Raw genomic sequence first — 14,375 nt, forward strand, 5'->3', positions numbered from 1 at the left:
CTCTCTCTCTCTCTCTCTCTCTCTCTCTCTCTCTCTCTCTCTCTCTCTCTCTCTCTCTCCTGTACGAACCCACCAGCAATCCAAACATCGATCATAGTCCATTTCAACATCAGATACCAGTAACTTGGATTAACTCACAAAAAAAAAACTTAAAGTTCTTCACCCGCTTTCACTATGAACACACATACACACACTAGATCGAGGAGAAGAAGACCCATTTCGGTGAGTATCAATAAGTCCCTATCGCTTCCCTCTGATAACCCTAATCCTTCTCCAAAATCAATTTCAGCACCTTGACAGATTACCGTCTGTTGTTGCTGCTATTCCCGGTTAGATTACCGTCTCCAAAATCAATTTATCCCTTCTCTCTCTCTCTCTCTCTCTCTCTCTCCAAACCGATTACCGTTTTAACAGATTTTAAGGAAACAATATCCCAATCAACACAAACCTCGATTCCTAAATCAACTCACTTTCAATCCATTTTCAATTAGATTAATAGATCGAAAACCAATTTGATTCTAACAAATGCCAGTGAGCATTACCTGTTGAGAGAACAAAAGAGAAAGTGAGGAAGATGAAAATTAGACCAGAACTAGATGAAGATGAAAATTAAACCAGAAATATATACATTTGTCTGTATGTATGTATGTTGAGAAATAGGTAGAAAGCAGTGAGATTGGATCAATTGGAGAAGGATGATGAAGATTGAGGTCGCCGGAGCCAAAACAAACCCTAACTCCGATTAGGGTTTCGCCGTTGTTGCTATGAAGATTAGATTAGGGTTACCACTGAATCGGAGTGAATGGAGATAACGGGTCTTGTAGCTATCTCTGACTTCCAACGTTCCCTTACAGTCATTATCACACCTCCTTCCATATCTATGAATCGCAAACCGTCTTCATATGAAAATATAAACGTGTGTTTGTGTGAGAAATCGAATCTAAAAACTTTATGTGTTCATATGATTTAGAAATGTGTATCTGTGTTCATCAAATATGATATGAATTGGGGAAGATGGAGAAGTGGGTGGAGGGTGAATTTCTTTTTCAAGAGAGAGAGAGAGAGAGAGAGAGAGAGAGAGGGGGGGGGAAAGGTGGCCCCACTTTTATAATTATTAAAATAAAAAAAAAAAAACAATTAGATTTTAAAAGAATGAAAGAAAAATGAAAAATAAATACCCCAAGGGCATTATAGTCATTTCAGTTTACCGAGGGATAAAAAATGCAACGAAACTACCTTAAAATGATCATCAATCTAAAAAAGTTGTGGTTTGGACTAAAATCCCAAGAAAATGCATACCACAGGAACCATTTTTATAATTTTGTCTAAAAATTTACTAAAAGATATATACCTTTGCATCGGATGATGATCAATGTGGTATTATATTGAATGATGTGGCAGGTTTCTGTGTATTTTTATTTAATTTCCGTTCAATTAAATAATGAGAAAAAATTAGACAAAATTCTTATCACTTTTAATAGAAGAATTCCGTATATATCCTTATTAAAAGTCTAAATATTGTATTTGTCCGACTTAAACTCTAAATATCATATTTGTCATTTTTAATGTTTTAAAATACGGTATTTGTCAAAATCTACGAATCCATTTTGATATTTTAAAATCATTAAAAATAAAAAATAGTCAAATGGACCATAAGACCCTCGCCTTTAACATTTCTCAGCATGATGGTTCATATGTAACCTTTATTGCATTTTCTTGTTTTGAGCTACTGCCAATTTTTTGGTGCCAATCCGATAAATATGAGATAATTTTATGTTTTTATTTGTAAATTAATTATCAATCATTGACCTACTTTGTTGTCTTCACTTTGAAGCTTATGAACCTTTCCACCTAATTTAACATGTGTGAAAAGCATAAGTCTCTTAGTAATTTCTACCCTTGAGAATACTATAATTATCGGATTCTTCATCCCATATAAAGATACAATTATAATAAATATAAGAAAAAATTGTAAAAATAGTCCATGTGGTATGTATTTTTTTGGGGTTTTAGTCCAAACCACAACTTTTTTGGATAGGTGGTCATTTTGAGCTAGTTTCGTTGCGTTTTTAGTCCCTCAGTAAATTGAAATGACTGTAATACCCTTCTATATTTTTTTTATATTTTTTCTATTTAATTTAAATGAAAAAGAAAATAAATAATTATATTGGACCCACATACCCCCTACTTCTCTTTTCTCTCTCTCTCTCTCTCTCTCTCTCTCTCTCTCTCCATACCGTCACCCCTACCATCAAAGTCCACAGCTTCTTGAAAGACCTCGCCTCCCACCACCTCCGATCACCAAGACCCTATGCCAAACCTCCATATTACGACAGCAACAACCACCGATTTCCCTTACATCGATGACGACCTTTGTTGCCTTCTTCCTCTTTGATGACCATCGCCACTTCAATCTGAGAGATCGATTTTTGCAACCTTCTTTCCACCGACTACCACCACCATCTTTGATGTCCTTCTCATTCATCTCCCCACCTGATAGATATCCAAAATTGACATTGCATTGGATATGTAACTAATTATTTCTAGTCTAGATCCACATTTATTGATGGTATAACATTGATTTTGTTTGTGTTTTCATGTGAAATTAGGGCAGAAGGTTAAATTAAGTTCTTGATTGTGGGTCTTATTCTCGTTCAGTCCGATTAGAACATAAATTTGATTGATTTATCTGTGTTTAATTAATTTGTTTGATTAAGTTCTTGTTTGTGTTCTCATCCCCGTCGACGACAAAAATCCCTTGAAAAACCACCATCTTCATCTTCGTCACCAAGAGTCGTTTGCATCTCCGTCACCAAGGGTTGTAAGTTTTAGATCTCAAGAAAGGGGAGTAGTGGGTCTCGATTTTCTTGAGTTCATTTGGTGTGATTTTGACAGAAAAAGGAGTGGGTGTAGGAGCTGCATTTTTTTTGTTTCTTCCATGGTTGAAGCTTTGAACAGAAAAGGGAGAATATACAGAGTTCTTTTCTGATACATATACCCACATAAAGGAGAAGTTTCTCCCATGGCTACCATTGTTGAAGCTTGAAAAGGCAAAAAATCTACGACTTAAAGAAACGATTTGGGGAAGTTCTTCAATTTAATGTGTTTGAAGCAAAATATAAAATGGATACAAACACAGAAGTTGGTTCTTGGAGAGAGAGAGAGAGAGAGAGAGAGAGAGAGAGAGAGAGAGAGGTGGGACCTTTTTTATTTTTTTAATTGTTAAAATAAATAAATAAATATTAAATTTTAAGAATAATGAAAGAAAAATGAAAAATAAATACCCCAAGGGTATTATAGTCATTTTAATTTTCGGAGGGACCATTTTCACATACAAACCACTCCAAAAGGACTACGAAACCAAAAAAGTTACTGTTTGGACTAAAACCCCAAAAAAATACATACCATAGGGATATTTTTGCAGTTTTGTCTAAATATAAACAAAAACCAACTTCTTATATGTGGGGAGATGTGCTTTAGCTAAAAGTACATCTCCTAATGCATAATGTATGAGTACTTTAATATGTTAATTAAAACTATAACCCTTAAACTTTGTATGATTCATTAATTGTAACCAATTTATATTGTAAAATTATATTTTTGTTCCTTCTTACTTTTTAAAATATCATTTTAATCATTTCACCTTCAACTTTGTAAACTGTCACTTTTTCCCGCAACCTATCAATTTGGTAAAATAATATTTTTCATCATTTTAGTTTTTAAAATATCATTTTCGCCTATCTACTTTCAACTTTGTAAATTTTCTCTTTTACCCTTTCGTCGTGTTTAAACACTCTCCACCTTAAACTTTATGAAATGTCACTTTTATGCCTTGGTTTTCTACACTTTTGTTTTTATTTCACTTTCATTCTTTTCACTTTCAATTTTATAAAATATCACTTTTATCATTTCGTTTTCTAAACTTTATAAAATGTATTTTCCATCCTTCTATTTTTTAAATGCTACTTTGACTCCTCAACTTTAAACTTTGTAAAATTTCATATTTTAATCAATTATGACGCATAATACGCAACAAAAACACGTAAAAACCCGCGGCAAAGCGCAGGCTCAATTACCAGTTAAAATTTAAAAAAAAAAAAAAAAAAAAAAAAAAAAAAACCCTTCAAAGTTGTGATTACTTTGCTTCGTGAATGGCACTTGAAAAGCGTACCCGATATTTGACAAGCTCATTAAGACGGGGCCATTTGTATTTATGAGGGCTTTCAAAATGCATAGCTTCAAGTGTCTAAAATGAATGGTCAAAATGCACAGTTAAAGGAAATGATTTCGAATACAGAATTGATAAATTTGCATAAAAAACACTTTAGATATCAAATAAACCTCATGTGAATGATTCCTTCTATTTATAAAGGAAGGGTATTATTGTCTATTTAGTTGTCTTTTTAGTTTTAATGATTTAAAATTATAAAAAATTTATTATTAAATAATAAAAAAATTAAAAATAAATTGTGATAAATTTGATATTTTAAAACATTAATAATGGTAAATATGATATTTCAAGTTTAGGTTGGGCAAATATAATATTTATTCGTTTAATAAGGATATATATTGTCACAAATTAAAAACGAACTAAAATAGACAACGAAATTGTAGATAACATGACTCCGTCTGTGATTCCGTTCAATGGGCTGCGATTTTGTGGCTCATTAACCAATGTATTTAAAGATTTAGAAGAAAGATAACCTAATTTTCATTTTTAAAATTCTAAGAATTCTCTCTTATTGCTGAAACCGGATATCCGTTGAATAATATGGTAAATCCTCTCTAATAAATAATGAAAATTTTGTGGCATTAACACTTCTTCTTCAATTGTACAAATAACACTTTCTAGAATTTTTGAAATTTCTATTTTTCACTTGTCATTTTAGTGTACTATTCATTTTATTAAATTAAAATTTGACATTTAATATGTAAGGTATTTATTAGAAATGGTTTATATATGTAATGTATTCAATATATTAAAGCCTTATTAATTTTAATAATTCAAAATTTTTCTCGTTTTTCTTATAAATTCAAACTTTTCAAATTGTTAAAATTTAATATTTAATTTTTTTTAAATAAACTCATGTAATATATATGGGTCTCACACCTAGTCATATAATATTTTAGTATTTTTTTGGCATTTTGAAAGTTATTTGAGTTATTGTTTTAAAATTTAATATTTTACACTTCAAAAAGTTGAAGATGTTAAAGAGGTAATCGCAAAAGGCAAAAACATCTATTGATTTTACAAGTTTTAATGCATATTTTATGCATTGAAGACTTATAGAATCGCACATGGATTTTTATCTGCAATTTCATCTACGATATTCTTTTAATGCTTAAAATGTTAGTACGTTATTTTATTAAATATTATACCATAACGATTTAAAAAAAATTCAGACACGTCTAATTTTATATAGTAAAGGGAAGTACATTTTGCAATCACCATATATTATAAAACGTAAAATTGAGTAACGTAACTCTTATAAATGATCTCTTTGACAAAAATATTCATTTTTTTTTAAAATAACTATATTTTCCTGAACACATTGTTATGTAGGGGTCTCCGAAATTCTGGAGTACGGTTCCGAAACATCTATTTTTTTTTTTCATTTTTTTAAGGCTTAGATTTCGGAAAGCCTCCACAACACATTGGATTACGATTCCCGAAGTTTTTTTTAGATAGCTATATGTTTAAATGTATTTTTTTTTTGTAGAAGTTTTGTTTATATATTAAATAAAATGCAATTGATAATATTAAAATCAACAAAAATCAAATAAATTTATAAACTAAAGGGATTTGTTTGAAGTAATATTACAATGTTCAAATCATATTATTCATTGTCCTCCAAAATATTTCTGTCAGTCGTTTATGATATGATATAGCTCATGTACCGCTTCGACCGCCTATAGAGTACGACTTTTCGGTGATCAACGCTTTTAGGAACCAACACAAAAACACTCTACAATCCTCTCTACTATCAATCTGTTGTGATACTTGTCACGCCTTTTTGAGGATCATGCTGAAACTCTCAAATAAGATTGAGTCACTTGGTCTGGTACCCCAGTAGTTAACACTCACTAACAGTTTGTGGATGTGAGCTCGCATATCGATAAACCAATCCTGGATTTCTGAAAAGTAGTCGCTCTTCCAATGAATTATCGTATATTGTCATTTGGAAAGTCTTCAAATTCAAAGCACCCAAAAAAACCCGTGAGCAATTGATATAGTGATTGGGATGTAAAGCCACAAAAAGGTTTGAAATTAAACATCAAATAACATTTTGTTACATACATACTTATGTAATGTAATCGAAACACAATTATATCGTATCACAGTCTGCCCAAGCTGCGTAAACGGATCCAACAGACATGGCACTCCAGTTAAATGCATGTTGGGTCTAAATTTTGGTTTATACATTGCTTTTCGAGGCAATTGTAATTTTCCGTCTAGGACCGAAAAGTGTTTACGGCCCAATGGGTGTTTACGACCGTGAACTCATTTACGTCCCATATTCTCCAAGTATATATATATATATATATGTGTGTGTGTGTGTGTGTGTGTGTGTTAGGGGTGAGGAGTGGTGGATGAGTGTACTGCTAGAGGAGCTTAAGTGTGTGTATTCTAAGGTGTTCTAGAGAGAGAAAGGAGAGAAGGTGCAAGTGTGTGTGAATCTTGTGTATTCTTCATCATTCCAATCTTGAATACATCGTAGATTCATATTATTCTTCTTCTCCTTCTTCTTAGATCTGATCTGGCATCATCCAATTGATTGAAATTTCGCACCATCAATTGGATCTGATTGATACACAAGCAGATTTGGGACTTACAATGGATTAGTGTTGAAAGTTATCGATATAGCTGTCCACCGAGCATCATCATGTCTACACTCCTCCAGTAGTGAGATCTACAACATGATGTGCTGACAATTAAAAATATTTGCAGTTAAGTAAGTGTTGTTAGTAGAAGCTTAGTACGTAAATGAGCAGGCTAATAATGTAACTTACATCACATTCCAACCACCCTGCATTACTATCTACATATAAACGCGTCTAAAATTCAATCGTCGGAATACAAGTCAGAAAACGATCACCAAACAACACCGAACCATCTCGATGTTGTTGTACAACATCTTTCCTTTTCATTTGTATCCATGGGGAGTTATACCATATGGACATTACTTTTTCCGCGTAGAACGTCGAAATGCTTACGGGGGCGTTTTGTATTCATCCTATGGAATCTCTTTTACATCCGACGAATAAATAAATGGAGACGCCTATTCAGGGTCGTCGTCCAACTGGTTTTCGATTGTGCCTGACCTGTAATTGTGGTCCCATAATTCACTCTTATTGTACTCCGTGTTATCAAAATCGTCTCTGGGAGTCCTATTGATAAGTTTTAGAACAATGGCTAAAGTAACTTTGTGCTCTGCTAAACGCTGATCTTATGAACTCAATTGCTCATGACATTCATTAGGCTAATTTTTCAATTGACAGACCTTGTTTTGCAAGTCACTAATAATTTGGTCCTTGTTAGTTGATGTGTCAGCGGCCGACGATGGTGGTGGTGGCAGGTGAGATGGATCATCTATCAATGCCTTCTTTTGTCGAGGCTCATGGATAAGGGATTTTTTAGGTGATTGTAACATCTTGTAATGGAGGTATTTCTATTTTTAAACCTAATTATGAGAAGTAATTGCATTTTGGGCCCTTAGTATCATATTCGTAATTTTTAGAGATGGATGTGTACGTTGGGTGTACATTTGGTACGTTGGGTGTACGTTGCCAGGGTGCAAACCCTAATTGTTAGGGTTTGGCCCCTATTTAAACATCCTTAACCCCCAAGTCTTCTTCCTTTCATCAGCCTCCAGCCCCATTTCGACCCCCTTACAAACCCTAATTCATTTGAGAGCATTTGTGAGCCTTTGAGTGTGTTTTGGTGATTTTGAAGGAGGTGGAAATAAGGTAAGATCATCTTGGAGAAGTGGAACTCTTTCAATCAAGAATAACAACATAATTTGACGCCATTTGAAGGTAAAAAGCTCTAAACTTGATGAAGCATTATTTAGATCTTATTTATCCATGAAACTGTGTCCTTTTGGTCGCCTAAGCTTGGTATTATGAGTATGGATTACTCTAGTCCATATAATTTGTCCTTTCAAACATCTTGGATCATTTAGAAGCATAAAAATATAATCTTGATTGTTAGCTTCCTTCCATACATGAGTTACAAGCTGTTAATTGGTTAAGTAGTTAGGCTTTTTTTATTGGGCACTTATTGGCCATGTAAGACCATGATGTTGGAAACTTTATCGTTAAAGACGTTATTTTAGGGATAGATTGGAATATAGACAATATAGTATACGGATTAAGCTCTTAAGAAGAAAAGAAAGAACCCATCATGTACGTTGGGGTAACCTAGGTAAGTTGGGCTTACGAGGTCAACTCATCGTGTTTGGTCATGCTTCGTGTATGCCATATGTACCAGCTAAGTATGTTGTTGACCAATTTTGAATTTCTGACTTTTTGACATTGACCATGATTTGACCAACTTTGACCTAAGGGTATTATGGGTATTATGAGTTGTATTTAAGATTGGTCACTAGTTGATGAATATGTGTGGGTAGAGCAGCGATTCAGAGTAGAGACCTATTCAACTCTTTGTTCAGAGTAAGAGGTAAGTTTTCCTCACTATACTTGTGAGCCGAATGCACCAATGCCAGCCCACTAGGTTATGTATCCTGCTATAGGATGATGTTATGCTAGTTATATGATAGATTAGTAGATTTGTATGATTACCTATATTTGTTGGACATGTGTTTATGTTTATCTGTTGTAGATGTCGACATATTATGGATGAGTTGAGGTAGTCCTGCTTTGTGTTGAAGGCCACGATACTCAGGGCGGTCTGGATAGGTTGTAGGCCCTGTGAGGCGGTCCGGTCAGACCAAAGGCCCGGAGAATGGTCTAGATAGGCGGTAGGTCCTGTGAGACGGTCCAGTCAGGTTGAAGGCTCATATTTGCATGGTGTTTATTATGTTGTGTGGTGGTTCTTTGGGGTGGGGGGGGGGAGTCACTAAGCTTTGGCATACGGTTAAGTTTATTGTTTCTGGTACTTCAGAGGATCATGGAAAAGTGTGACATCCCCAAAATCTCGGCCAGAAAAGACAGTTTTAATTTATGCTTTTAAAATAATTTCAGAGTAAATCCATTGATTTAAAAGAGTTGCGGAATTTGTTCCCAAAACAAAATATGATAAAATAAAGTTTATCAAAGCATTTCATCTGTCACACCCCAAAACCAGGAACGGCGGAAACGTTCTGGGGCGGAGGACGTCATGTATAATATCAACAACAATGTAAAGTAGTAAACAAGCAACAACATCATCCATTGCATTAATAAAATAATTATTATACAATTGTATTCTGACAAATTTTGATAAACACTAAAGCATAAATCAAAATGAAAGATAAGTCTTGAACAAGCTCCATCTTCCTTTCTCCTTGCATCGGTACCTGTCTATGATGACCTAAGGATACAAGAAATTTTGAAAGCGAGAATCAGCTTTGAAGCTGGTGAGATCATAAGAATTTAGTGTCTTAATTTGTATGCAAGAATTTGTAAGTCTAGGTATTGTAAGAATTTTGAAAGTGTATATGAATTGCAAGTGTTTGAAAAACCCTAAAATCCCTATGATTCCTTCTAGTATATGAAGGTGTCTTCTACCAAGACGTAACTGTTCTCTGTGTGTGTCTCTTGTAAGAGTAAGTATTTTCCAAAGTATAACTATCATTATCCAAAAATATAGTTTGTACATTTATATTTAAGTGAGGTTATCACTAAAAATATGTAATGGGAAAATTAACGTAGTACTGTAGTTTTGTATTATAGGAACTACTGCTGTACTAACTACCTTAAACCGGATTTATATTAAGGCATAATGTGATAATTGCACCATACTATCGACTGATAACAACGACATGAAGAACGGTCGTAATAACGGAATGACGTTTGGCACCCGCAGACCTGCACGTCCGGCTGTAGCTAGCAGCAAGGTGTAGGATAGTCAATCCAGTATAGATCTATACGCAAACTCAACGCTCTCCCTCCAAGAGAATTCTGGCTACAACTCGGGCCATGACATTTAAGGCATGCTCCGATACAGTGGATCACAATTGGTAACATATTCATGTATATGTAATGTACTGTACTGTTCTAGAAAGTATTGACTCATGAATGAACTGACTCATTGTATGGTATTGCGTTCTAGTAATTGTTCTCGTATCTTCCTAAACTACCCATATGGTAGTTTACTAGCAGTCTAACTGGTACGTATGGTCATGGGTGTATACCCTTGCTAACTAAGGGCATGGGATGAACTAGAAAGACCTTTTATGACTATATATGTGCACATGATATATAACTAATATTTAAACGACTTTTGGACGAATACCCAATATCCCACCAGACCACATCTCAAGGCGCGAAAAGGAAATTGGGTGGATAGCCTTCCTAAGTCTTTTAAACATTTCTTATATAACTATACATATAGAGGCATGCAATTTATAATATAAAACCATAAATAAATTTTGTAAGACATTTTAAACATAAATATTATTTTAAGAAAAGATCGACTTGATGTCGATCTATAAAACAATTTTAAAGGCATAAGTACGACAAAACAGTTTTGAGTATATAAGGAAACATTTGTTTGAAACACAGTTGTAAATAAGTTTGAAAGGTAATGTACCGAGTAAGATGTACAGTGTAATAAGTAGTTTAAAACATATAAAATGTTTATAAAAATCATTTGAAGGAAACTGCTTGGTAAAACGGCTAATGAGTAGCCAAATCTTTTGAATGCTGTATTTTAATCACATGTGATTGATGTAATAACTAGCGTAATTCTACATATTAATCGCATGTGATGGATATAATACTAACATGATTCTACTTGTATCCCCCCCCCCAATAAAACATTTAAAAGTAGTTTAAAACATTAGTTAAGGGGTATGAACTCACTTGATGGATTGAAGAAAGCGATATGGAAAACCGGGCAGAGTTTCGTCTCGGGAAACGGATTTTTCTCGGGATTCTCGGGAATCTCGGGAGTAAAATCGACCCTTGGGACTTGAGCAAAAAGACCAGAGCTTCGGGTTTGAACGGGCACGGAAAACGAGGCAAGATCGTGAGAGAAAGGAGAGAAATGAGCAAGTTTTTCGGAAAGCCTCACATCCCTTTTATAGGGGTGCTGAACCGCTTCGGTACGCTGGGCGTACAAGGGTACGCAGCGCGCACTAGACGTCATCGCTTACGTACTTCGGATGGGGCGGGTCGGATGTGACGGCGGGTCGGATGGGGCGGCGGGTCGGACGGGTGGGTCGGAAGCTTCGCATAGGGTGACGTGGACGATCCGAGGCCCTTGATCTGAGTACGCGGGGCGTACGAAGGTACGCAGGGCGTACTCCGGTCCTATCCGATGACTCCCCTTCGGATAATACCAAGAATTTACATTTAAATTTATATTTATTTTAAATAAACTTCTAAAATTCATATCTCCTTCATATGAACTCCGTTTTCAACGTTATTTATATCCACACGAAGGTGAGACTACGATCTACGACTTTCGTTTAGATTCCGTTGGCAAATATTTAAATTAGTTTTATTATTTATTTATTAAAATGACAGGATTAAGGAATTTCTTCAAAAATTCATAACTTATTTATCCGACGTCCGTTTTCACCAGACTTTTTACCGCTGAAATACCATTGACGAGACCTTCGATTCTCGTTTAGGTCATTCCGGCCAAATGTCGCTCGATCTCCGATTCGAGTTTTTAGCTGTCTTTTGCTAAGTTGATCTTGGAAAAATCATAACTTTCTCATACGAAGTCAGATTTGGACGTTCTTTTTGTGTACGCTCACGGTTTGAGGTTATCTATAACTTCCATTTAGATACTTAAGGCTAAAAACTATTGTATTAAAACTTCGCGTCTTTCGTTTAATCTGCGTTGCCGGTTTTGCCGAGAATCTTCGGTTGGTCATATCTTCTTCGTTATAACTCGGATTTTAGGGTTCTTTATATGTATGAAAACCTTGATACGATTCCTACTACTTTATTTAACCCAAATAAGATTTTAGGAAAGTTATATTTTGACCTAAATTTGATTGGTTTTACATTACATTGTCTCGAAATATCGGGTTGTCACATCATCCCCCCGTTAGAAGGAATTTCGTCCCAAAGTTAGAATTTTAGCAAGGAAGTATGCACGAATGATCGAGTCGTGAGGAGGAAACTTCCTAATCGATTGGTTCTAGCGCACCTAAGTGATAACGGGTTCTCGGTTGGCATTCCAACGAACCTTCACTAACTGGCGATGGCGTTTCTTCGTCCGCTTGACCTCTCGGTCGAGGGTCACTACGGTTCTAATACGAAGGCGAGGATCTCGAAGAGTGGACTTGCAAGAGTCCTAACGGAAAGGTATGGTTTCACGATCGAGATGCGAAGAGTAGAAAGTACGTTACTGAGTTCGCGGAATAGGTCTAGTTTGTGAGAGGCACAGGACCGATTCTGATAAGAATCTCGAAGGTCCTGTCTAACTTGGATTTAGCTTTCCACGCTTTACGAAGCATATTCAGCCATTCCCAGAGTGAGTTATCCTAAAGAACTTGGTCACTCACTTGGAATTTCAAAGGTTCCTTTTCTTGCGTAACTTCCCAGTCAAAGGCCACCCCTTGCTGGGTCAAAGTCGTACAAGTTTCTGTAGCTTGCGAGGAGTTCTGAATGAACTAAGGCGGTAGGTCGGTAAGACCTAGAATCTAACGAAAAACTGTCGGCGTCTCTGGTGTCGATAAATGCTCAACGGTTTTTGACAAATTGAAAGAGTACTCAAAATTTCCCACAGTGTGTCCTAGAAATTTGACTCTTCAATTTCAAAACTCGTGCCTAGAGAACTTTGCTAAAAGTTCCTCTGTAGGAATGTTACCATGGGCTTTCTTCTTCCTACGAGGGTAGATACATAAGTCATTACATGGAGAAATGATGACTGATCCCAGTAAGAAAGACGTAACTCTATTTATTTATCTCATGAAAACTATGGGCGTATTGGTCCTATTCGAAAGGTATCACTACGAACTCAAAGTGTCCGTATCGAGTTCAGGAGATAGTCTTCCGGACATCCTCCCCTAACACTCGAACTGGTGATATTCGGATTTCAGATGATCCCTGGAAGTAGTTTATTTCCTTGCGATTGCTCAACCATTTTGTCTATGCGAGGCAGAGATAACGATTTCTATGAAAATCTTGACGGAGTCCTCGATATCCGAGGCACATACGTTGCAATCCGTCGATCTCTGCGAGAATATGACCGGGGTTCTCTAGGGTGAGAAGCCTAGTCTTCTAATTCTCTTTCTATGTAGTTCGTCAAGTGGTTTGTACAGTTCTGGTATCTCCGAGGGTGTTTAAACTATAGGGCGATCTGTTTTCGGGAGTCGTACTGGGTTCTAAGTTTGTTCACATGACGATGTGATTACTCGTATACTTAGGCAGTTCTCTGTCCTGAAGTCCATTTTAGAATTTATACAGGGCTTCACGATCACAATCTCGTGTATACGAGTCGTATATAATTAAGATTGAAAAGGTAGTCGAATAACTGATTCTTCCTTACCCTCACATCCCATCCGGGAAAAGAAGTTAAAGTGGAATCATCAATTCTAAACCTGTAGAACCTTGATTATATATCACTCTTATGCATGCATTTCTCAGTGATAGATCAATCGTATAACTCCTTGGATTGAACTTGACGTATTGCACGAGTGGTACTTCGGGGATTTCTTCGGAAAGAAAGTAACTAAGTGGTACTCCTGGCATGAGTACCACGATGTTCTGATATGACGGCTTCGCTGGAAAATGATCTAGAAGAAAGAGATGTATGTATGAAGCTGTTTTGGCATCGATCAAATTGAATCTGATTGTATGATAATGTCGGAATCATACAGAAACTTTAAAGACATTAGAATTAAACATAGACGATTACAGACAAAACACAACTGTGCAACCATGAACAAAGTTACAGTACTTTAGATTTACCACAAGACTATTGCTGCGAATAAGATATACTACAAAAGACAAGTATACGCAGCACGAGAATTCCTATTCAGACAGGATCTCGCAAAAGGTAAGACTCTAGTTGCACTAGTCCTAGATAGTTTATAATTCTGTTACAACGAAACGCCCAAATTACGTTTAACGTGGTTCCGGAGTAGGCTCTCCAGTAGCTGTGATCCTGAGAATTTTCCCATCTACGCCAGAGTTCTTTGTTATCGGGCAATCTTTCTTGAAGTGCCCTACCTCACCGCATTGGTGGCATGACT

This window comes from Lactuca serriola, chromosome 9 (genome assembly GCF_051521515.1).
Source record: "Lactuca serriola cultivar US96UC23 chromosome 9, Lser_US96UC23_V15, whole genome shotgun sequence".
NCBI classification, from domain to species: domain Eukaryota; kingdom Viridiplantae; phylum Streptophyta; class Magnoliopsida; order Asterales; family Asteraceae; genus Lactuca; species Lactuca serriola.